We start from the raw sequence: 24374 nt of genomic DNA on the forward strand, positions 1-24374 counted from the left end.
ATTCACCAACAGGAGATTGGGGTATTGTTACTGGCATGGATTCATCAAATTAACGATGGAGGGTGGGCATGTGCAACCGTGCTCAGTTGTGTCTAATTCTTTGCACCCCTCTGGACTATAGCCTGCCAAGCTCCTCTGTTCATGGGATTATCCAAGCAAGAATACTGGAGTGGGTTGCCATTTCCTCCACCAGGGAATCTTCCCAACACAGGGATCATCGAACCCCAGGTTCCTGTGACTCCTGCATTGGAAGGCGGATGCTTTACCACTGAGCTACCCAGGAAGCCAATGACGGAGGGATGTGTTGCAATTCTGCTGCTGCTACTGCTAAGTCGATTCAGTCATGTCCGACTCTGTGTGACCCCATAGACGGCAGCCCATCAGGCTCCACCGTCCCTGGGATTCTCCAGGCAAGAACACTGGAGTGGGTTGCCATTTCCTTCTCCAATGCATGAAAGTGAAAAGTGAAAGTGAAGTCGCTCAGTCATGTCCGACTCTTAGCGACCCCATGGACTGCAGCCTACCAGGCTCCTCCGTCCATGGGATTTTCCAGGCAAGAGTACTGGAGTGGGGTACCATTGCCTTCTCCGGTGTTGCAATTCTATTATTATCAAATGGAAGGGATTTCTTAGGTTTGTGACTAAATCACTAAGTGGTTGCAAACTTTTGGGAAGACATTTCCAGAAATTATGAGAGCCTGTTTGCTGCTCTGCTTCAGGCAGAGTTTCATAGGCCTAATGATGAGGGGGTAACTGATACAACCTTTCCCCAAATCAGCAATGGTACTTGTTGCTGCTCACTCACTGAGTCGAGTCTGACTTGTGACACCATGGACTGCAGCACACCAGCCATCTCACCCTCTATTATCTTCTGGAGTTGGCTCAAATTCATGTCCATTGAGTCAGTGATGCCATTCAAACATCTCATCCTCTGTGGCCCCTTTCTCCTCCTGCCTTCAATCTTTCACAGCATCAGAGTTTTTTCCAGTGAATCGGCTCGTAGCATCAGTGGCCACACTGTTGGAGCTTCGGCATCAGTCCTTCCAATGGACTGATTTAGAGTTGATTTCCTTTAGGATTGACTGGTTTGATCTCCTTGGATTCCAAGGGACTCTTAAGTCTTCACCAGTACCACACTTGAAAAGAATCAGCTCTTTAGCGCTCAGCCTTGTTTATGGTCCAACTCTCACATCTGTATATGACTACTGAGAAAAATCACAACTTTGACTATTGGACCTTTGCCAACAAAGAAATGTCTCTGCTTTTGAATACACTGTCCACGTTGTCATAGCTTTCCTTTCAAGGAGCAAGTGTCTTTTAATTGCATGGCTGCAGTCATCATCCACAGTTATTTTTAAGTCGAAGAAAATAAAATCTGTCACTGTTTCTACTTTTTCCCCATCTATTTGCCATAAAGTGATGGGACAGGATGCTATGATCTTAGTTTTTTGAATGTTTAGTTTCAAGCCAGCTTTTACACTCTCCTCCCTCACCTTCATCAAGAGGCTCTCTAGGTCCTCTTCACTTTTTACCATTAGAGTGGTATCATCCGCATGTCTGAGGTTGTTGATATTTCTCCTGGCAATTCTGATTCCAGCTTGTGATTAATCCAGGCCAGCATTTTGCATGATATATTCTGAATATAAGTTACATAAGCAGGGTGACAGTATATAACCTTGACATACTCCTTTCCCAATTTTAAACCAGTCTGTTGTTTTGTGTCCAGTTATAATTGTTGCTTCTTGACCTGCATACAGGTTTCTCAGGAGACATGTTAGGTGCTCTGGTACTCCCATCTCTTTAATAATTTTCCACAGTTTGTTGTGATCCACATGGTCAAAAGCTTTAGTGTAGTTAATGAAGTAAAAATATATGTTTTTCTGGAACTCCTTAGCTTTCACCATGATCCAACAAATGTTGGCAATTTGATTTCTGGTCCCTCTGCCCTCTTTGAAACCAGGCTTTTACATCTGGAAGTTCTCAATTCATGTACTGCTGCAGCCTAACTGGAAAGTTTTTGAGCGTTACTTTACTAACTTGTGAATAATCACGATTGTACAGTAGTTTGAACATTGTTTAGCATTGCCCTTTGGGATTGGAATGACAACTCACTTTTTCCAAACCTGTGGCCACTGCTGAGTTTTCCAAATTTTCTGGCATATTTAATATAGTACTTTAGCAGCATCATCTTTTAGGATATTAAATAGGTCAACTGGAATTCCATCACCTCCATTAGCTTTGTTCATAGTAATGCTTCCTAAGGCCCACTTGACTTCACACTCTAGGATGTCTGGTTTTATGTGAGTGACCATACCATAATTGTTATCTGGGTCATTAAGACTTTTGTATAGTTGTATTTCTTCTGTGTATTCTTCCGACCTCATCTTTATCTCTTCTGCTTCTGTTACAGCCTTTCCATTTCTGTCCCTTGTGCCCATTCTTGGACGAAATGTTCCTTTGATATCTCTAGTTTTCTTGAAGAGATCGCTAGTGTTTCCTGTTCTATTGTTTTCCTCTATTTCTTTGCTTAGCTAATTTCTTATCTCTCCTTCCTTTTCTCGGGAACTCTGCATTCAGTTTGGTATATCTTTCCCTTTCACTCTTGCCTTTAACTTCTCTTCTTTCCTCAGCTATTTGTAAGCTCCTCAGACAACCACTTTTCCTTCTTGCATTTCTTTTTCTTTGGGGTGGTTTTGGTCACTTCCTCCTGTACAGTGTTACAAACTTCCATCCATAGTTCTTCAGGCTCTCTGTCTACCAGATCTAATCCCTTGAATCTATTCATCGCCTCCACTGTATAATCATAGAAATTTGATTTAGGTCATACCTGATGGCCTTGTGGTTTTCGCTACTTTCTTCAACTGAAGCCTGAGTTTTTGAATAAGGATCTGGTGATCTGAGCTACAGTCAGCTCCAGGTCTTGTTTTTGCTGGCTGTATAGGATTTCTCCATCTTCGGCTACAAAGAATATAAACAATCTGATGATGTCCATGGATAGAGTCATCTCTTGTATTGTTCAAAAGGAGTTTTTTGAACAGTGTGCTATCTTAACAAAACTCTTTTAGCCTTTGTCCTGCTTCATTTTATTTTCCAAGGTCAAATTTTCTTGTTATTTCCCATATGTCTTGAGTTCCTACATTTGCATTCCAACCCCCTATGATGAAAAGGACATCTTTTATTTGCATTAGTGCTAGGAGTTGTTGTATGTCTTCATAGAACTCTTCAATTTCAGCTCCTTCAGCATCAGTGATTCGGAGAAGGTGATGGCATCCCACTCCAGTACTCTTGCCTGGAAAATCCCATGGATGGAGGAGCCTGGTAGGCTGCAGTCCATGGGGTTGTGAAGAGTCGGACATGACTGAGCAACTTCACTTTCACTTTTCACTTTCATGCATTGGAGAAGGAAATGGCAACCCACTCCAGTGTTCTTGCCTGGAGAATCCCAGGGACAGGAGAGCCTGGTGGGCTACCATCTGTGGGGTCACACAGAGTCGGACACAACTGAAGCGACTTAGCAGCAGCAGCATCAGTGATTGGGGCTAGGCTTGTATTACTGTGATGTTGAATGCACCAAGATCATTCTGTCATTTTTGAGGTTGCACCCAAGTACTCATTTCTGACTCTTTTGTTGACTATGAGGACTGCTCCATTTCTTCTCAGGGATTCTTGTCCACAGTAGTAGATATAATGGTCACCTGAATTAAATTTGCCCATTCTTGTCTATTTTAGTTCACTGATTCTACTTCATGGATTGCAGCTTTGTCATGGCAAATGGGTTTGCATATTTCAATGAAGCTATGAGCCATGCTATGCAGGGTCACCCATGATGGATTGATTATGGGGAAGAGCTCTGACAAAACATGGTCCACTAAAGGAGGAAATGGCAACCCATTCCCAGTGTTCTTGCCAGGAGAACTCCATGAACAGTATGAAAAGGCAAAAGATTTGACACTGGAAGATGAGTTCCCTAGCTCAGAAGGTGTCCCATATGCTACTGGAGAAGATCAGAGGGCAATTACTTGTAGCTTCAGAAAGAATGAAGCAGCTGGGCCAAAGTGGAAACAGCGCTCATTTTTGGGTGTGTCTGGTGGTGAAAGTAAAGTCTGACACTGTAAAGAACAATATTTCCTAGGAACCTGGAATGTTAGGTCCATGAATCAAGGTCAATTGGATGTGGCCAAGCAGGAGGTGGCAAAAGTATCCTACAATGGTGTACTTATTTTCTGAAGAAGGAAATAGCAACCCACTTCAGTTCTCTTGCCTGGAAAATTCCATGGATGGAGGAGCCTGGTAGGCTACAGTCCATGGGATTGCAAAGAGTCGGACAAGACTGAGCTACTTCATTTTCTTTCTTTCTATAGTGGCAGCCCACTCCAGTACTCTTGCCTGGAAAATCCCATTGACGGAGGAGCCTGGTGGGCTGCAGTCCATGGGGTCACTAAGAGTCGGACACAACTGAGCGACTTCACTTTCACTTTTCACTTTCATGCATTGGAGAAGGAAATGGCAACCCACTCCAGTGTTCTTGCCTGGAGAATCCCAGGGACGGTGGAGCCTGGTGAGCTACCGTCTCTGGGGTTGCACAGAGTCGGACATGGCTGAGGCGACTTAGCAGCAGCAGCAGCAGCAGCAGCAGCAGAGTTCCTCTGGGAGAAGGAAATTGAAACCCACTCCAGTGTGCTTTCCTGGAGAATCCATGGATGGAGGGGCCTGGTGGGCTGCAGTCTATGGGGTTGCAAAGTGTCGGAGATGACTAAGCAACTAACACACATACTTATTTTCATATGAAAGCAGTGTGACAAGTGTAACTTAGACTTTATATTATCCAGAGATAACAGCTTAGTTAATATTGTTGACATTGACAAGGCAGTGAGTATGGGTCAGGTGAGACTGCCTTAGTTGCTTTATGTATCCTTGGGGGAAAAAATCAACAGACAGCAACGGACAAACATACTTAGTTACTACACATGAAACTGTATGGAGGAAAAACTTCCCTCTCATAAGCACAGTGGGAAGAAATGAAAAATAAGAGAAGAAAGTCCAAGCAAGTACACCTGGACAGATTCACTTTTTAAGAAAAGATAAATAGCGTTAAAACAGTGGACCTTGATAGGATTCCCAATAAGAAACTGAAGGTCATTATCAACATTTGAATTGAAGGAAGGGAGTACTACAGTCTCAAGCCCATTACTTGAAATATACTTAAACAGGGAGCAGGATTTACCCCCTCAGTTAAAGTCCTAGAACCTTGAAAGACTGAGATCTTTGTGTTTGTGTTAGTTGCTCAGTCATGTCCAACTCAGCAATTTCATGGACTATAACCCGCCAGGCTCCTCTGCCCATGGAATTCTCCTTGCAAGAAACTGGAGTGGGTTACCCCATTCCTTCTCCAGGAGATCTTCCTGACCCAGGGATTAAACCCACGCCTCCTGTATTGCAGGCAGGCAGGCTTTTTATCATCTGAGGCAGCAGGGAAGCCCAGTCTCCAAACCAGGGATCTGTGTACCCAGTTCCCAATCCAGGATCTCAGACCATAAGTACCCAGTCCCCATCTGTCCCTAGTCTCCAATTCAGGATCTGAGACCATATGTAATAATTTGAGTGAAGTTGCCTGTGATGGTCTTCAAACTATTTTTGGATTATTAGAATGGAGGGCAGAATGTACAATAACCTTATGGAAGATAGGGATGGTGCTTGTAAGTGTTCTCACGTGAAAGTGTATGGAGAGAACATGAGGGCAGAAACCTAGGTGAGATACAGTTACAAATGGGTATGTGTGACTGCAGGGACTATTATGTGGTTGCCTTTACGTGAATACACAATTACAACTGATGTTATAGAAGAACTGAACACTGATGTCTTTGCCTTCTTCACAGAACATAGCAACTAAGTTCACTCACCATCAAGTTTTAATTAGCTTGATAAGAGGGATCCTTTGGAATTGTCCAAACTCTCCTCAGTAGTAAACACTAAGTGATGCAGAATTGCAGGGGACCATGAGTTACTACTGTTCTAATTAAGACAGTGATTGAGAAGGAAGCATCTCTTCCATTCACTCCCTCCAAATGGTTCTGATTGGTCAATAAGTAAGGCAGACTATTCTTGGATGTTAACAGGAAACCATCAAGATGGGTCATTTAAGTGTTTCAGCTGACCCTGATATGATGAAAACTGCACAGAAAATAGTCGTCCAAGAGGGATTGATAGGTCATCAGGACTGGCTCTACAACTCATGGAACTGGGTGAAAAATGAAAATACAAGACCTCATGCTGAAAAAGTAAGAATTTTACTATATCAACAACCAAGAATTAAACCGATCTCAGGGCCCTGTGTGACTCCACAAGGAGTTCCATAAACCTGAAGCTGGCCTTCTACACCTTAACCCATCTGGCTAAGGTCTTTCCTATCTCATTTTTGAATTCCAACTAGGCATAATTTGAAATCTTGTGGAATGGAAACAAATACACATTTGCTGCTCTATCATGGATTTGCTTTAATTCAACATTATTTGCTTTAAAGTAAAGCAGGGTTAAAAGCAAAAAAAAAAAAAAAAAAGGTTCATACACTACACTGATGTTATTATGATAATTTTCTTCTCAGAGAAATAATTTTCTTCTCAGAGAAAGGGAGAGGAGTTAAGGACCTTAGTCACCTTTATTACAAATAGAAGATGACTAATAAATCTAGCTAAAATGCAGGTCAATGTGTAAAATTCCTAGGGAATAATTGTGAGGAAACCAGGGACATTTCTTAAACTGTGAGAAGTAATTTCTCTCTCACAGAACCTACCATTAAGCAATAAACTCAGAGACTGACAAGGCTGTTCCTCATGTTGTACTCTTGTTTACCCCTATTTACTAGAAATGATTCTGGAATGTGAATTTTAGCATTGTTTTAGTTTCCTAGGGCTGCTATAGCATATTTCCATAAATTGTGTTGCTTAGGACAACAGAAATTTAGTCTACTAAAGTTTTGGAGCCTAGAATTCTGAAATGAAGATGTTGGCAGAGCCACGTCTCCTGTGAAAACTCTGGAAAATAATCCTTCCCTGCTTTTTCCTATATCCTGGGATGTCCTGGTGATCTGTGATGTTTCTGGTTTATTGTACATCATTCCAACCTCTGCTTTACATTGAAATCCTGTGTGTGTCCCCTTCTCTTTTTAGTAATGATATAACCAGTCAATGGATTTAGGACCTACTCTAATCTAGTAGGAGAAGGCAATGGCACCCCACTCCAGTACCTTCGCCTGGAAAATCCCATGGATGGAGGAGCCTGTTAGGCTGCAATCCATGGGGTCGCTAAGAGTCAGACACGACTGAGTGACTTCACTTTCACTTTTCACTTTCATGCATTGGAGAAGGAAATGGCAACCCACTCCAGTGTTCTTGCCTGGAGAATCCCAGGGATAGGGGAGCATGGTGGGCTGCCGTCTATGGGGTCACATAGAATCGGACACGACTGAAGTGACTCAGCAGCAGCTAATCTAGTAAGACCTCATCTTAACTTATTGTATCTGCAAAAACCCTATCTCCGACTAAGGTCATATTCTGCGGTTTTAAACAGGCATAAGTTGGGGGTAGGGAACACTATTTATCCCATTACTGTATAAGCCAGCATTAAGATTTATGATAGGTGAAAGCACAGATGATGGCATTAGGCTCTCATGATTCGATCCAATTGGTCAGGTATTAGAACACACTCAAGCTAGAGTTGTTTTGAGAAAATTAAATGGGGTCACCACTTCAAACCCAATAGGATGTTGACCCAAAATATGCTGGTGGCACCTGTTTACTGTAATCCATTTGGGAGACTCTCATGTTACACTGGATGAAGCAGCCAATATAAACAGGCAGGGCTAATGAAATACACAATTTATGTGACTCACTGAAAAATAAATGCAGGGCCTCTTGCTTAAAATTTATTAAGGGTTGATTTTCTTAAATCATTGTGCCCTGTGATTAGTATGAGAAGTAACTCAGAAATCTACTGACAGGTTTTCTGGGATCATCAGGTAGTAAGGAGGAAATGAGGGAGAATGCAGTAAAGTACCTTTGCATCTTTCCTACCTCTTAAAATGTGTGTTTTGTCTTTAATGATGGTTCTAAAAGCAGATTTAAGTTTATGTTTATGGGAAGAAATTATAATAGTACCCACTACACCATATTCATGACATTGAATTTGACAGTGCATATTCTACAAGGTAATCTATGGTAGGACTTAACTTTCTCCCTTTAAGCCAAATCAGGGGAAATGTAGCTCCATAACCAAGCACAACAGACACCCTTGAGGTGCTTCACCCTGGCATGTTTGTTTGTATATACTAGCAAGGCTCTTGTTATTGTCTGTGAATGTAAACATTATGTGTGATGAGTTGCAAAATCTAATATTCAGAGAGTGTTTGGAAATAGGGTGAAGCCATAGTAGATGGGAGAAAATGGGAAAGATGTTTTTTAGGAGATTATACTACCGGGGCCGGGGGGGAGTCACTGCAATATTTCTCACAAGAAGCTCAGAGCAAGGGTGTAGTATTTAACTGTCTTTTGCCACTCTTGTCCAGACAAATGGCCAATACCTGGTAGAAATCTCCTGGCCTATTTTCTGCAAAAGAGGGAGATTGGACTCCTACTGATTTGAATGTTCTACCTGTATAATTTGGATAAAATAAGTGACAGAGTGCCCCCTGATAACTCAGCTTAAGGGTAACTGGCTACAGTTATTATTCAATTCCTAGGCTCTGTTTACCATTCCAGAATTTTTTTTCCAATAAAATGCTACCAATGAATTGTATAGAGCAGAGGATGCTGTGCAACAGTTCCTGTACCACATGTGGCCATAAATCAAGATGATACATTGCTAAGACAGCACCCCAGGTCTGATGGAAAGCAGATAGTGGCCACCTGCTTGGTGTGTCACAGCTTGATCTCATCTGTTCCTTCAAACTTATCAGTGTGAACGTGTGTTGAATTAATTTAAAGAAAGCAAAAATGGAACCCAGAAAGCCTCAAGGAATGTGGATTTGGTTTGATTTGTTGGTCTGAAATTATAAATAACTCTCTCCTGGAGGTACTCAGAGGACATTTATGGGAAGTCAATATTATATTTGGTGGTAGAATATGTATCTAATTGAGAGTCTCATGAAGTACAATATTTTGAGGCACAGATAAAACTATACACATTTAATTAATGTATGATACTAACAACTTATCTGGCAGATTCAGCCACACCAGTCTCCCAGTATCAGGCATTTTGAAAGAATTATAGAAGTTGCTGATAGGAGTATTGAATCATCTTGAAATATTATTCTAAGACACCCATCACTACAAATGCAAAACACTTAGCACTTCAAATAGAGAAAATACACAGACTTGTTTTTAGAGGACTAACTGCCCCTGGAAATCAGCATGACTAAAAGACAAAGCTCTAACTGAATGCACTAACTGAATTCTTTCATATTCATTACTACTGCTGGAAATAAGCTTGAACCTTCACCCCAGAAAGACTATTGGATGTTTTAATCAGTACAGAATTTGTGTCTTTGAATTTTAGTGGCAGGAATTCATAAAGAGCCAAGATAAAGAAATAAAATTATTGAAGAACTATTCGTAATATAAACTGTGGCTGGATATCACTAAACATTGTGATCTTTAGTGTAATTCTCTAACACTTTCAGTTCAGTTCAGTTCAGTCACTCAGTCGTGTCCAACTCTTTGCGACTCCATGAATCTCAGCATGCCAGGCCTTCCTGTCCATCACCAACTCCCGGGGTTTACCCAAACTCATGTCCATCGAGTCAGTGATGCCATCCAGCCATCTCATCCTCTGTTGTCCCCTTCTCCTGCCCCCAATCCCTCCCAGCATCAGAGTCTTTTCCAATGAGTCAACTCTTTGCATGAGGTGGCCAAAGAACTGGAGTTTCAGCTTCAGCATCAGTCCTCCAGTGAACACCCAGGACTGATCTCTTTAGGATGGACTGGTTGTATCTCCTTGCAGTCCAAGGGACTCTCAAGAGTCTTCTCCAACACCACAGTTCAAAAGCATCAATTCTTCGGTGCTCAGCTTTCTTCACAGTCCAACTCTCACATCCACACATGACCACTGGAAAAACCATAGCCTTGACTAGACAGACCTTTGTTGGCAAAGTAATCTCTGCTTTTTAATATGCTATGTAGGTTGGTCATAACTTTCCTTTCAAGGAGTAAGCATCTTTTAATTCTATGGCTACAGTCACCATCTGCAGTGATTGTAAATGGTGCAATCATTCCCAAAATGGTGCAGTCTTCCCCCCAAAATAAAAGTCTGACACTTTATGTCATTGCAAATAAAGAGTTTATCTTCCATGTTATGGTACTAATTGGATTTGAATGGATAAAGTATTATTCTCTGATATCCATGGGCTGTGGTTGGGGAATAGATAGGTTCTGTTACATAAAGATTAATGGCACTCAGTGTCTGTAAGATCTGGAATATATCTAGGATAGGGTTATGTCCATAAATCAAATACAGAGTTTACTGAACATGGACTTGTTTTTCCTTTTCAATATGAGCTTGTAATTACCACTTCAGTCACTGGAAATATATGATGTATAAAGTATATTTCTCCCTGGAAAGAATATCATTTTCACTTACATAAGGTGTGTAAGTGAAAACATTGCTGCTGATTAGTTTCTAAGTCATGTCCATTCTTTGTGACCTCATGGACTGTAGCATGCCAGGCTCCTCCACTATTCCCTGGGGTTTGCTCATATTTATATCCATTGAGTCAGTGATGTCATCTAACCGTCTTATACTCTGCTACCCACTTCTCCTCCTGCCTTCAATCTTTCCCAGCATCAGGGTCTTTTTCAGTGAGTTGGCTCTTCCCATCAGGTGGCCAAAGTATTGGAGTTTCAGCTTTAGCATCAGTCCTTCCAATGAATATTCAGGATGGTTTTCCTGAATGTTTTTCCTGAATAAAGGAAATCCTGATTTCCTTTAGGATTGACAGGTTTGATCTCCTTGGAGCCCAAGAGACTCTCAAGAGTCTTCTCCAGCACCCCAGTTTGAAAGCATCAATTCTTTGACACTCAGCCTTCTTTATGGTCCAACTCTCACATACATACTTGATGACTGGGAGAAAAAAAAAAAAAAGCATAGCTTTGACTATATGGACCTTTCTCAGTAAAGCAAAGTTTCTGCTTTTTTATATGCTGTCTAGGTTTATATGCTGTCTATTGATTTCCTTCCAAGGAGTAGGTACCTTTTAATTTCATGGTTGCAGTCACCATCTGCAGTGATTTTGGAGCCCAATAAAATAAAATCTGTCATTGCTTCCACTCTTTCCCCTTCCATTTATTATGAAGGGATGGGGCTGGATGCCATGATCTTAGTTTTGTAATGTTGAGTTTCAAGCCAGCTTTTTTACATTACTCTTTCACCCTCCTCAGGAGGCTCTATTTCATGTTCTGCCATTAGAGTGGTATCATCTACATATCCAAAGTTGTTGACCTTTCTCCCGCATTCTTTATTCTAGCTTGTAATTCCTTTATCCTAGCATTTTTCATGATATACTCTGCATACAAGTTAACTAAGCAGCGTGACAATATACAGCCTTAACATATTCCTTTCCCAATTTTGAACCAGTCTGTTATTCCATGTCCAGTTCTAACTGCTGCTTCTTGACCTGCATACAGGTGTCTTAGGAGATAGGTAAGGTGGTCTGGTATTCCAGTCTCTTTAAGAATTTTCCACAGTTTGTTGTGATACACACAGTCAAAGGCTTTGAGGTAGTCAGTGAAGCAGATGTGGTAGTGGTTTAGTTGCTAAGTCGTGTCCGACTCTTAGAACCCCATGAACTGTAGCCTGCGAGGCTCTTCTGTTCATGGGATTCTCTAGGCAAGAATACTGGAATGGGTTGCCATTTCCTTCTCCAGGAGATCTTCTTGACCCAGGAATCGAACCCGGGTCTCCTGCATTGAAGGCAGATTCCTTACCAACTGAGGTACAAGGGAAGTCTCAAGTGAAGCAGAAGTATATGTTTTTCTGGAATTCTCTTGTATTCTCCATGATCTGTAAAGGGCTGGCATTTTGACCCCTGGTTCCTCTGCCTCTTTGAAACCCAATGTGTACATTTGGAAGTTCTTGGTTCATGTACTGCTGAGGGCTAGCTAGAAGGATTTTGAGCATAACCTTACTAGCATGTGAAATGAGCACAATTATACAGTAGTTTGAATGTTATTTGACGGCTCTCATGGTGGCTCAGTGTTAAAGAATCCACCTGCCAGTGCAGGAGATGTGGGTTTGATCCCTGGGTTGGTAAGATTCCCCTGGAAAAGGAACTGGCAACCCACTCCAGTATTCTTGCATAGGAAATCCTATGGATAGAAGAGCCCAGTAGGCTACAGTCCATGGGGTCACAAAAGAGTCAGACACAATTTAGCAACTAAAACAACAATGTCAAATCGTAACATAATATTTTTGTCACAGCTAAATAAGAGTTCATATTTTATTGATAGAATTAAATGTAGAATAGATTTATGGAGAAGATGATCCCTGAATGAGAAAATGTTGTGGAAGCTGATATGAAGACCCTCCCTCCATTAAAATGTAATCAATAGAATCTTTTTTCTCAGAAAAGTTGATCTAAGAAACATTAAATATTCAATTAAATAATCCCACAGACATATAGAAAATGATGAAAATAGTTAAAGTGGATGGAAGAAAAATGTAATTGTGTTGGCAAATTAATATCACAGGACCTGTAAAGGAATATGTTAACAAGTAATATATTTTCAGGAGGAAATCCCTACTCTCTATTGGATGGTTCAAATCAAAGACAGAGTGTTAATCTACTTAAGTGAAATATTGCAGAAAATGTTGTAAGACAATGAAAATATACTGCAAATATTTGCCACTAAGGTCTTGACCAAGATCAGAGGATGGATGAGGAAATAAATGTTCTAGCAGCTAGTCTGTGATTCTCTCCTGTTATTCAGGAGAGGCCGACTCAGCACACAGAGAAAGCATATTACCCAGTATGATTGTATAAACTGACTAGCAACAGAGATCTTGCAATCAATCTGATTTATTTATCTGTTTATTGTAGCAGGAGAAATGCTTTTAGCAGAATATGTCTGGTTGCTTGGGATTACTTTGGCTAACAAAGCAGGAATCCATGTGTTTATGGGACATGACTGCCTGGAAAATGTCACATATGCTGTGTACCTGTCTATGTGAAAAAGTGAGGGTATTTTATATCTGAGAAGGTCTTTCCATGTAAATGAAGTGTTCACACTTTCCTAGAACTCCCATCTATCTGCCTGGACAAAGGAGCATCTGATGAAAGAACCAAGGACCTGAGGAATCAGATTAAGATATCTGGACACAGCTTTGCCAGTGACTAATGATTATCTGAATTATTGAAATTACTAGTAAAATTTGACATTCTATAAGATTTCAGATTCATGAAAATCTAACCTCGCACTGCAGTCATTTTGTATTATCTAAAGAAGCCATGTTAATATAAAAGAATGAGTTTAGAAACCTTGGAAGATTTGAACACTTAGGAGTCAGAGTAGGTGAGAAACTTAGTCCCCATATGATTTATAAGGGGGCTTCCCAGGTGGCGTTAGTGGATTTACAAATATGAGGAGAATAGGAGGTCAAAGTGTTGTAGAGTTAAAAGGACAGTAATTCATGAAGTGAGTTATAGCAAGTCAGGTTAAAAAGGTAGCTTAACAATATCTACTAGTACTCAGAACCCAGATGAGAGTTCTAAGTGGATACAGGAAGAAACATTGCTTCATGAGAGAGGGTAAATATTTAAGATTCTTTGGAGAAGTCTACCTTTCTGAGGAAGGAGTGTGAAGGCAAGACATAATAACTGGAGGGAATTATATTTCATGAACTAGGATGGATCCATACAATATTCAGTTTGGAGTGCAGGGACTCTATAAGAAAGAATACAAAGTCACAAACTCAAAATTGGGAAGAGAGAAAGCAAATGAGGTGTCCTGAAATTTGAAATTCATTAGCTTGCATGTGTGTGTTAGTCGCTCAGTTGTGTCCGACTCTTTGCAGCCCCATGGACTGTACCCCACCAGGCTCCTCTGTCCATGGAATTCTCCAGGCAAGAATACTGGAATGGGTTACCATGCCCTGCTCCAGGGAATCTTCCCGACCCAGGGACTGAACCCAGGTCTCCTGCATTATAGTATAAGGGACAATAAATATTTTCTGTAAAGAGCAAGATACTATATAATCTCGATCTGTGGACTGCCCTGTCTTGTCACTAATTAACTCTGCCTTTGTGGTGCTTAAACCGTCAAAGGTTAAATGTAAACAAATGAGAATTGCCATGTTCCAATACAATTTTATTTACAAAAACAGGTGGCAACTAGGATTTGGCCACTGGCTGTAGTTGGCCTACCTCTGGGTTAATAAATCTGACACTGGTCATGAAAAGGATTTAAGTTTGCCCATGTGCTCACAGAAGAGAAGTAAAAGTAATAGATATAAGAAAGGAAATATAATTAAATATAATAAACATAATAAACCAAATCATATTATATAAATTAAATAATGGAACAAAATCCTAGTGGCAGTATCAGGAAATGTATTTATGAGCATGGGAGAAAGGATTTTCCTGTGTCATCTCTTCCTATAAAATGGAAAGAGAAAACCTAAGAACTGATACAAATTAAAGTTGGCAACTACAAAATGAGGAAATTTAACATTATTCTTGAAAATAGAAGACAAAATCCTTCTACTAAGAATAGGAGGATTAAGTGTGGACTGGGTTGTCTGAAAAATTGGTGAATGTTTAGCATATTAATTGTGCAGAAAGAGAAAAAAATTAAGTCAAATAATTTAAAGTGATAATATGGAAAAGTGTTCCAGACAAAGTGTGTGTCATTTACAAAGGCAAAGAACCAGGAAAGAAAACTATGTCTTGATAGGAAAAGTCACCATTTGAATTTCACTATTGTCTCAGTTAGTTTAAGCAGTTTCTAAATATTTATATCTAAGAAGCTAAGGAGTATATGCAAATGAAACATGAAATAAATGACAAAAGAGAGAATATTAGCAGATACTTGAGTTCTTTTAATGTTATAGTAAATACTATAGAAACAAATCATTTGGTTTAATTTAGTTTCAATATGACACCGTACATCAATTTTAACCTATGACCAAATCCATAATTATGTAAAAATAAATATTTCTTTAAGATTTTAAAAAGACTAAGCAGATGTAGAATATTTAGTTCCAAATTAATTGGGAGAACTTCATAGTGTCTTATAATTAAGTTGCCTTTAAATATGCCTGAACCTTCAGGCAAACATCTGTGGGTATGTCTCTCCACATGTTCCAGCACAACATGGTGATTTGAATTCAGCAAAAATTTCAATAGCTTACATTGAAATGGGAATTATCCTAAGGGAATCTGGTGGAAATGGAAGAACAGGAACAGAAGAACCATATCTATTTATTTCATGAATATTTGCTGTGTTTTGATGTAGTTATCATTCATGGCCACTTTATGAACATAAATGATTGATGTAATAGATGATTTAAAGATTCTCAAGAGAAGTGCTTTTGTCCTGAAGAAAAATGTATTCTTACATCTATAATTTGAGTATAAAATTTGAATATTAAAATTGTGGTGGAAAATATTCTAAAAATCACAAGAAACTACATTCAAACCAGCACCATGGTATCCATTCAAAACATCTGAAATCATTTGTCTTTCTGAATTGCACCCAACGTAAAGCTTTTTCACACAGAACAAAACAGAAGTGAGCATCAGTAACACTTCCAACGTGCATTAACACTTTATTCTAAAGGAACAGCTGTTACTTGATGAAAAGTCGATGAAAAATGCCCAGCATTTGTTTTTAAAAAAGTTATCACCCAAATAAGAATTGTTGGGAACCAGATGTTAAAATTGAGAGTGGTCTGTTTATTTCAGTTGAGAGTGTTATAAAAATGTTAATAAGGTGTTTTTATGTCTATTACATGGTGATGTTTGACTCTTTAATGTGCTTTTTGTTATATTTGACTGTTGTTTCTATGGGCTGGTATTATTGGTGTTAGATCACTGAAGAGTAAATAAAGACATTAAAAATGTGTTCTTAAAACCAGAATACTGAACTGGAATGGAGAGAGGCAGCAGAGATTTGCAGATAACATACAATGGGAACTTTGAAACACTAATATTTTTTCTGTATTGAGAAATAACCTCAAAATTAACAGTAATTATTATCTTAACCAAAGGTACTAGGTCACCTAAAATGTTACTACTCTAGACAACTGCAGGAAACCATGATTTATTACCTTAGTATATTACTACTCATGTGCAGCCCACCCCCATGCATTTTAGCAGGTTTCAATCAGCCACTTAACATTTAATATGTAAGTTATTTTAATTGAGTAAGTAATACACGCTCCTTACAGAAAATTAAAACAATTTAAAAACACTTAAAAGCTCATTTGAATATTACCCAAATTTAGTCCCTTCAGGGAAAACTGTTGTTTCCATTTTGGTATATATTTTCCTCCAGTATATTTAGTGTACTTAAAAATGCATGTACATTTCCCTGTTGGCTCAGATGGTTAAGAATATGCTTGCAATGCAGGAGACTTGTGATCGACCCCTGGGTAGAGAAGATCCCCTGGAGAAGGTAATGGTAACCCACTCCAGTATTCTTGCCGGGATAATTCCATAGACAGAGGAGCCTGGCAAGCTATAGTACATGGGGTTGCAAAGAGCTGGACACAGCTGAATGACTAACACTTTCACTTTTCTATTGAAAATAGGTCATTTTGACTTTTATGAGTATGCTTTCCTTAAATCAAATGCTTCAAAATGGGTCAGTTTTGAAATGTTTTTTTCCTACTCAAAGATATGTCTGAGAGGTTTTATCATGAGAATCAGATCAGATCAGATCAGTTGCTCAGTCGTGTATGACTCTTTGCGACCCCATGAATTGCAAAACGCCAGGCCTCCCTGGCCATCACCAACTCCCAGAGTTCACTGAGACTCACGTCCATCAAGTCAGTGATGCCATCCAACCATCTCATCCTCTGTCGTCCCCTTCTCCTCCTGCCCCCAATCCCTCCCAGCATCAGAATCTTTTCCAATGAGTCAGCTCTTCGCATGAGGTGGCCAAAGAACTGGAGTTTCAGCTTTAGCATCATTCCTTCCAAAGAAATCCAAGGGCTGATCTCCTTCAGAATGGACTGGTTGGATCTCCTTGCAGTCCAAGGGACTCTCAAGAGTCTTCTCCAACACCACAGTTCAAAAGCATCAATTCTTCGGTGCTCAGCCTTCTTCACAGTCCAACTCTCACATCCATACATGACCACAGGAAAGAACATAGCCTTGACTAGACGAACGTTTGTTGGCAAAGTTATGTCTCTGCTTTTGAATATGCTATCTAGGTTGGTCATAACTTTCCTTCCAAGGAGTAAGCGTCTTTTAATTTCATGACTGTAGTCACCATCTGCAGTGATTTTGGAGCCCAGAAAAATAAGGTTTGCCACTGCTTCCACTGTTTCCCCATCTATTTCCCATGAAGTGATGGGACCAGATGCCATGATCTTTGTTTTCTGAATGTTGGGCTTTAAGCCAACTTTTTCACTTCTCCTCTTTCACTTTCATCAAGAGGCTTTTTAGGTCCTCTTCACTTTCTGCCATAAGAGTGGTATCATCTGAATATCTGAGGTTATGGATATTTCTCCCGGCAATCTTGATTCCAGTTTGTGTTTCTTCCAGCCCAGCGTTTCTCATGATGTACTCTGCATATAAGTTAAATAAACAGGGTGACAATATACAGCCTTGACGTACTCCTTTTCCTATTTGGAACCAGTCTGTTGTTCCATGTCCAGATCTAACTGTTGCTTCCTGACCTGCATACAAATTTCTCAAGAGGCAGGTCAGGTGGTCTGGTATTCCCATCTCTTTCAGAATTTTCCACAGTTTATTGTGATACATACAGTCAAAGGCTTTGGCATAGTCAATAAAGCAGAAATAGATGTTTTTCTGGAACTCTCTTGCTTTTTCCATGATCTAGCATATGTTGGCAATTTGCAATCAATTTTTTTAAAATTTTATTTTATTTTTAAACTTTCAAATATTGTATTGGTTCTGTCATATATCAAAATGAATCCACCACAGGCATACATGTGTTCCCCATCCTGAACCCTCCTCCCTCCTCCCTCCCCATGATCTCTGGTTCCTCTGCCTTTTCTAAAATCAGCTTGAACATCAGGAAGTTCATGGTTCACATATTGCTGAAGCCTGGCTTGGAGAATTTTGAGCATTACTTTACTAGCGTGTGAGATGAGTGCAATTGTGTGGTAGTTTGAGCATTCTTTGGCATTGCCTTTCTTTGGGATTGGAATGAAAACTGACCTTTTCCAGTCCTGTGGCCACTGCTGACTTTTCCAAATTTGCTGGCATATTGAATGCAGCACTTTCACAGCATCATCTTTCAGGATTTGGAATAGCTCAAGTGGAATTCTATCACCTCCACTAGCTTTGTTAGTAGTGATTCTTTCTAAAGCCCACTTGATTTCACATTCCAGGATGTCTGGCTCTAGGTCAGTGATAACACCATCATGATTATCTGGGTCGTGAAGATCTTTTATGTACAGTTCTTCTGTGTATTCTTGCCATCTCTTCTTAATATCTTCTGCTTCTGTTAGTTCCATACCATTTCTGTCCTTTATCGAGCCCATCTTTGCATGAAATGTTCCTTTGGTATCTCTGATTTTCTTGAAGAGATCTCTAGTCTTTCCCATTCTGTTGTTTTCCTCTATTTCTTTGCATTGATCACTGAAGAAGCTTTCTTATCTCTTCTTGCTATTCTTTGGAACTCTGCATTCAGATGCTTATATCTTTCATTTTCTCCTTTGCTTTTCACTTCTCTTCTTTTCGCAGCTATTTGTGAGGCCTCCCCAGACAGCCATTTTGCTTTTTTGCATTTATTTTCCATGAGGATGGTCTTGATCCCTGTCTCCTGTACAATGTCACGAACCTCATTCCATAGGTCATCAGGCACTCTATCTATCAGGTCTAGGCCCTTAAATCTATTTCTCACTTCCACTGTATAATCATAAGGGATTTGATTTAGGTCATACCTGAATGGTCTAGTGGTTTTCCCTACTTTCCTCAATTTAAGTCTGAATTTGGCAATAAGGAGTTCATGGTCTGAGCCACAGTCAGCTCCTGGTCTTGTTTTTGCTGACTATATAGACCTTCTCCATCTTTGGCTGCAAAGAATATAATCAATCTGATTTTGATATTGACCATCTGGTGATGTCCATGTATAGAGTCTTCTCTTGTGTTGTTTGAAGAGGGTCTTATGACCAGTGCATTTTCTTGGCAAAACTCTATTAGTCTTTGCCCTGCTTCATTCTGTATTCCAAGGCCAAATTTTCCTGTTACTCCAGGTGTTTCTTGACTTCCTACTTTTGCATTCCAGTCCCCTATAATGAAAAGGACATCTTTTTTGGGTGTTAGTTCTAAGAGGTCTTGTAGGTCTTCATAGAACCATTCAACTTCAGCTTCTTCAGCGTTAATGGTTGGGGCATAGACTTGGATTACTGTGATATTGAATGGTTTGCCTTGGAAACGAACAGAGATCATTCTGTCGTTTTTGAGATCACATCCAAGTACTGCATTTTGGACTCTTTTGTTGACCATGATGGTACTCCATTTCTTCTGAGGGATTCCTGCCCGCAGTAGTAGATATAATGGTCATCTGAGTTAAATTCACCCATTCCAGTCCATTTCAATTCGCTGATTCCTAGAATGTCGACATTCACTCTTGCCATCTCTTGTTTGACCACTTCCAATTTGCCTTGATTCATGGACCTGACATTCCAGGTTCCTATGCAATATTGCTCTTTACAGCATCGGACCTTGCTTCTATCACCAGTCACATCCACAGCTGGGTATTGTTTTTGCTTTGGCTCCATCCCTTCATTCTTTCTGGAGTTATTTCTCCACTGATCTCCAGTAGTATATTGGGTACCTACCGACCTGGGGAGTTTCTCTTTCAGTATCCTATCATTTTGCCTTTTCATACTGTTCATGGGGTTCTCAAGGCAAGAATACTGAAGTGGTTTGCCATTCCCTTCTCCAGTGGACCACATTCTGTCAGATCTCTCCACTATGACCTGCCCGTCTTGGGTTGCCCCACGGGCATGGCTAAGTTTCATTGATTGAAGATAAAAAATAATACAATTTATTTGGGTGCTCTTTGTGCACTGAGTATTAAGTGTGGTTTATGGATTATCTCATTTAATCATCATGACAAACTCATGAAATAGTTAGTGCTGTTATCTCCATTTTATAGAAGAGGGGGAAAAAAGTACTTTTCTCAAGGTCAGTACAGGGAACAAATGATTCAGATCCAGATACTTCTGCTTTCAGAGGTCATGTCATTAACCATTATGCTATTATGGCAGCATTATAGTCTGCATAATGAATAAACGTTTTGTTTAGCCATTCTTGTACTGATGAATATTTAGAGTTTTTCTAATTACAGCACAATACTGCAGTTGATATTCTTGCACAGTTATCAGCTATGTATTTCCAAAAGTGGAAAGACAGAGCTTTGCATCCATTATTTATGGACTGTAGAATTAGTAAGAACTGTACTACTCTAAAGCCACCCCCAGTTTTGCACATATCTCAGCCTAGTTTGAACCTGCCCATTTTCCTACATTCTCATATACTTTGTTAATATTTGTATTTTTACAAATCTGATGGAGGAAGAAATTGGTACTTCTTTAAATGCGTTTTACTGATTATTTGGATTGTTTCATATGTTTATCAACATTTGTATTTCTAGAACAGTTTCCAGAAAACTATTCATATCTTTTGCCTGGGTTTCTGTTATGTTGAGTATCTCCAAAAATGAGTTTAAATGTCAACTCTTTCAAAGGAACTTCCCTGGTTCGCACAATTTGAAATACTCTCTTCCTTGTTTGATTTTTATATTTCATCTGCACTTCTCTTATAGCATCACTTTCTACTTTGTATAATTGCTGTTTCTGTATTATCTGAACTCCTGTATAATCTCCTTTAGGGAATAGTTTATGTTTATTAATCTTTATGACTCATATTAAAATTAGCAAAAAAATAAAAATTTAGTTAGTTTAGCTTTTAAGTTTTTCAGTTATTATGCATGCCTCCTACTGAGAAAGATAATTTGGGGGATGCCTTATTTTGAAATAATTAGAAGCAAACAAAAATAATAACCGTTTACCATCATTCAGATTGGAAATACAGTGTGTTATAAATAATATGATTTACTATTTACATATTATAAGAGTAATTCATCATATGGCTGGAAACTTCTCTGATTTTTATCACCCAGGAGAATTTTTTGAAAACCTGTCTTTCATTAAATTATAAAGAATATCAACCAATTTTTTAAAAAAATCATAAAGCATACAGAAAAAAGTGAAAACATTTTCCATTAGTAAAAATGATTATGAAAGCTCATACAATTATTGTTTACCTTATATCAATACATTTAAGGGTCATTCTGCAAAATACTATGAAATATGTGATTTAAGACAGTGAGAGGTAAAAAACCACTGGACTTTAGAGTTCAGGGTGTAAGTCTGAAATTTCAACGAAATGAAAGGTTCTTTCATATAGTTGACTCTTCAGTCTTCCTCAGATATTTTTTAATCATTGCTTCTGAAATACCTGTTAGTTGTACATACTTATTTTTTCTTTTTTAAAAATTCTTATTTTGGAGTATAGCTCATTAACAATGCTGTTATTAGTTTCAGATGTACAGCAAAGCGATTCATTTATACATGTACATATAACTATTCTTTTTCAAATTGTTTTCCCACTTAGGTTATTACAGAATATTGAGCAGAGTTCTCTGTGCTATACAGTAGGTTGTCTGTTGGTTATCTGTTTTAATTATACGTAGCAGTGTGTACTGGTCAATCCCAAGCTCCCATTGGTTAGTACTCTTCACTTCCACTGTCAGGGGCCCAGGTTGGATCCCCGACTAGGGAGAACTAAGATCCCACAGGCCGCTAGGCCAAAAAACAAAACAACACAAAAAACCCTCAGGTTTTAAGCATTCCCCTACATGACTCTGAACTAGTAAGTACAGTTTACTTTGGGCTTTTGAATTCTATCGGTGACAGTAAGTCACATTTATTACTTTAGAAGCCCCAGAACTAATGCTATAGAAACCTATATATAGAATTAGTGTCTTACTTATCAGAATCCACAAACATATTGAAGGAAATTCAAGGCTATGGGAATCAAGTTAATAGTAGAATAGTTCATTTCTGTGGTAAATTGCTCACTGGTAAATTCAGAGAAGCAGCTTAAAGTTGTGATCATAGTCCTCAGTTCACTCTCTCCAAGTATTTATTTTTTGCTCCTAGAAAGGATTCTGCCTATGTATATTTAAAGCACCACTTATTCAAGTGTTTTAATAATTTGTAAAATATTATTACCCAGGAATAGCTGTTGAAGATTCAAGAACAGGTTGTTAATGATCTCCTAGGACCATTCTCCATATTGTAGTTCTTGGGGACATGTTTCTTGAGATAGAATCAAGGTAGAAATTGATATTCACATGTAAATGACTTTGGGAAGCTTTTTACTTTAGCTTCCTCTTGGAGATCCAGAAAGAACGCTAGCATATAAACAGCTATAGGTAAACAAATGTTTTTAACTGTGTTTAATCAAGTATTTAAAAAAGCATATTAGCAGGGGAAAATCTTTCCCCCATGAAGATTGCACTTGCAGAATACATAAGGTTTATCTATTTAGTTTTCTTTTGGCAAATACCATGCACATATTTTTCATGAAATGGGTATACATTACCTTGGATATTTGTTAGAGGAGTTGTTTGGTAATATTTGCACTTGCTTGGTGATATTTGCTTCTTACAGGCTTAGCACCATTCCCCTTGGGAAACGTTTCCGTAGCTTGCCCATTTTCTCAGGTGTTTTCTTTGATTGCAATCAGCCACAGATGTTGCATCTCTTTGGTCAGATTTCACATTTTGCAATAGAGGGTTAAGAATGGGAGCTGTGGAATTTTCATAAATACAGAATCAAATTTTGGCTGTGTTGCTGATTAGCTGTGTAAAGTAAGAGCAAATTTGTGAACCTCTCTCATCTGTAGTTGCATTATTTAAAAAGTAAAAATATTAATATTGACTCTAGAGACACAGGTTAAATCACTATATAGGAAAACTAAATAGATCACAGCTATTACTGTTATTATTAATATTTCTTAGGTGTGAATGCTGCCTTCAGAGGGGACATACATACTAGAAAAAGTTTTTATAAAGTGTGGTCAGGAGAAATTGGTTGCTTTTACACACACACTTTTTTTTTTTAACCTAAAATGTAAAAAAAAATAATAATTAGCCACTTTATGTGAAAATTTTGGTATATTAAAACAAATAAATATCTTGGCAGACATTTTTAACTGGAGTATAATTACTTTACCATGTTGTGCTCTTACATTTTTACTATACAGCAAAATGGTGTGCTAAGTGCTGTGTTAAGTCGCTTCATTCACATCCAACTCTTCATGACCCCATGGAGCCCCCTGCCAGGCTCCCTTGTCCATGGCATTCTCCATGCAGAATACTGGAGTGGGTTGCCATTTCCTCCTCCAAGGGATCTTTCTGACCCAGGGATCAAACATGTGTCTCTTATGTCTCCTGCATTAGAAAGTTTTTGTTTTTGTTTTTGTTTTTTTACCACAAATGCAACCGAATCAGCTATATGTATAGCTATATCCCCTCCCTCTTGAGCCTCCCTCCTACCACTCCACTCCATCCCACCTCTCTAGGTCATCACAAAGTACTGAGGCTTTCTGAACTTACAAGCAGTTTCCCACTAGCTCTCTATCTTACACAAGGTCGTGTATATATGTCAATGATACTCTAAATTTGCCCCTCCCTCCCCTGATAGACACTTTTAATAGGCTATGTGATAGGCTGTGCAAAAGCAATTCATAAAAGTTTTCTCTTGCCTACATTTTTTCATCTGGTAAGCTAAAATATCAATGCTTCCTGATGTGACAATTAATCCAGATGACATATAAGTGGATCTCACAGGCAAGGTTTCCAGGAAAGTCTTTAAAGCAGTACATGCTTGATTTGTATGTCATCGATCCTCTGGCCTTTGCTGCTTCAGCCTTACCTCTTTTAATTGCCTAGAATGTAACCATCATGCCTTAAGATGCTATAGACATCATGCAACCTTTTGTGACACCTGATTCTAAGGACTTGCTAATAATGTCACTGCAGGTAACTCAAATTTTCAATGTCACTGTGCTGCTGCTTTTCTCCCTGGTGTCGATCATATTCACCTGCTTTTTTTTTTTTTTTT

This window comes from Bison bison, unplaced genomic scaffold, assembly GCF_000754665.1.
Source record: "Bison bison bison isolate TAMUID 2011002044 unplaced genomic scaffold, Bison_UMD1.0 scf7180017864465, whole genome shotgun sequence".
Taxonomy (NCBI): domain Eukaryota; kingdom Metazoa; phylum Chordata; class Mammalia; order Artiodactyla; family Bovidae; genus Bison; species Bison bison.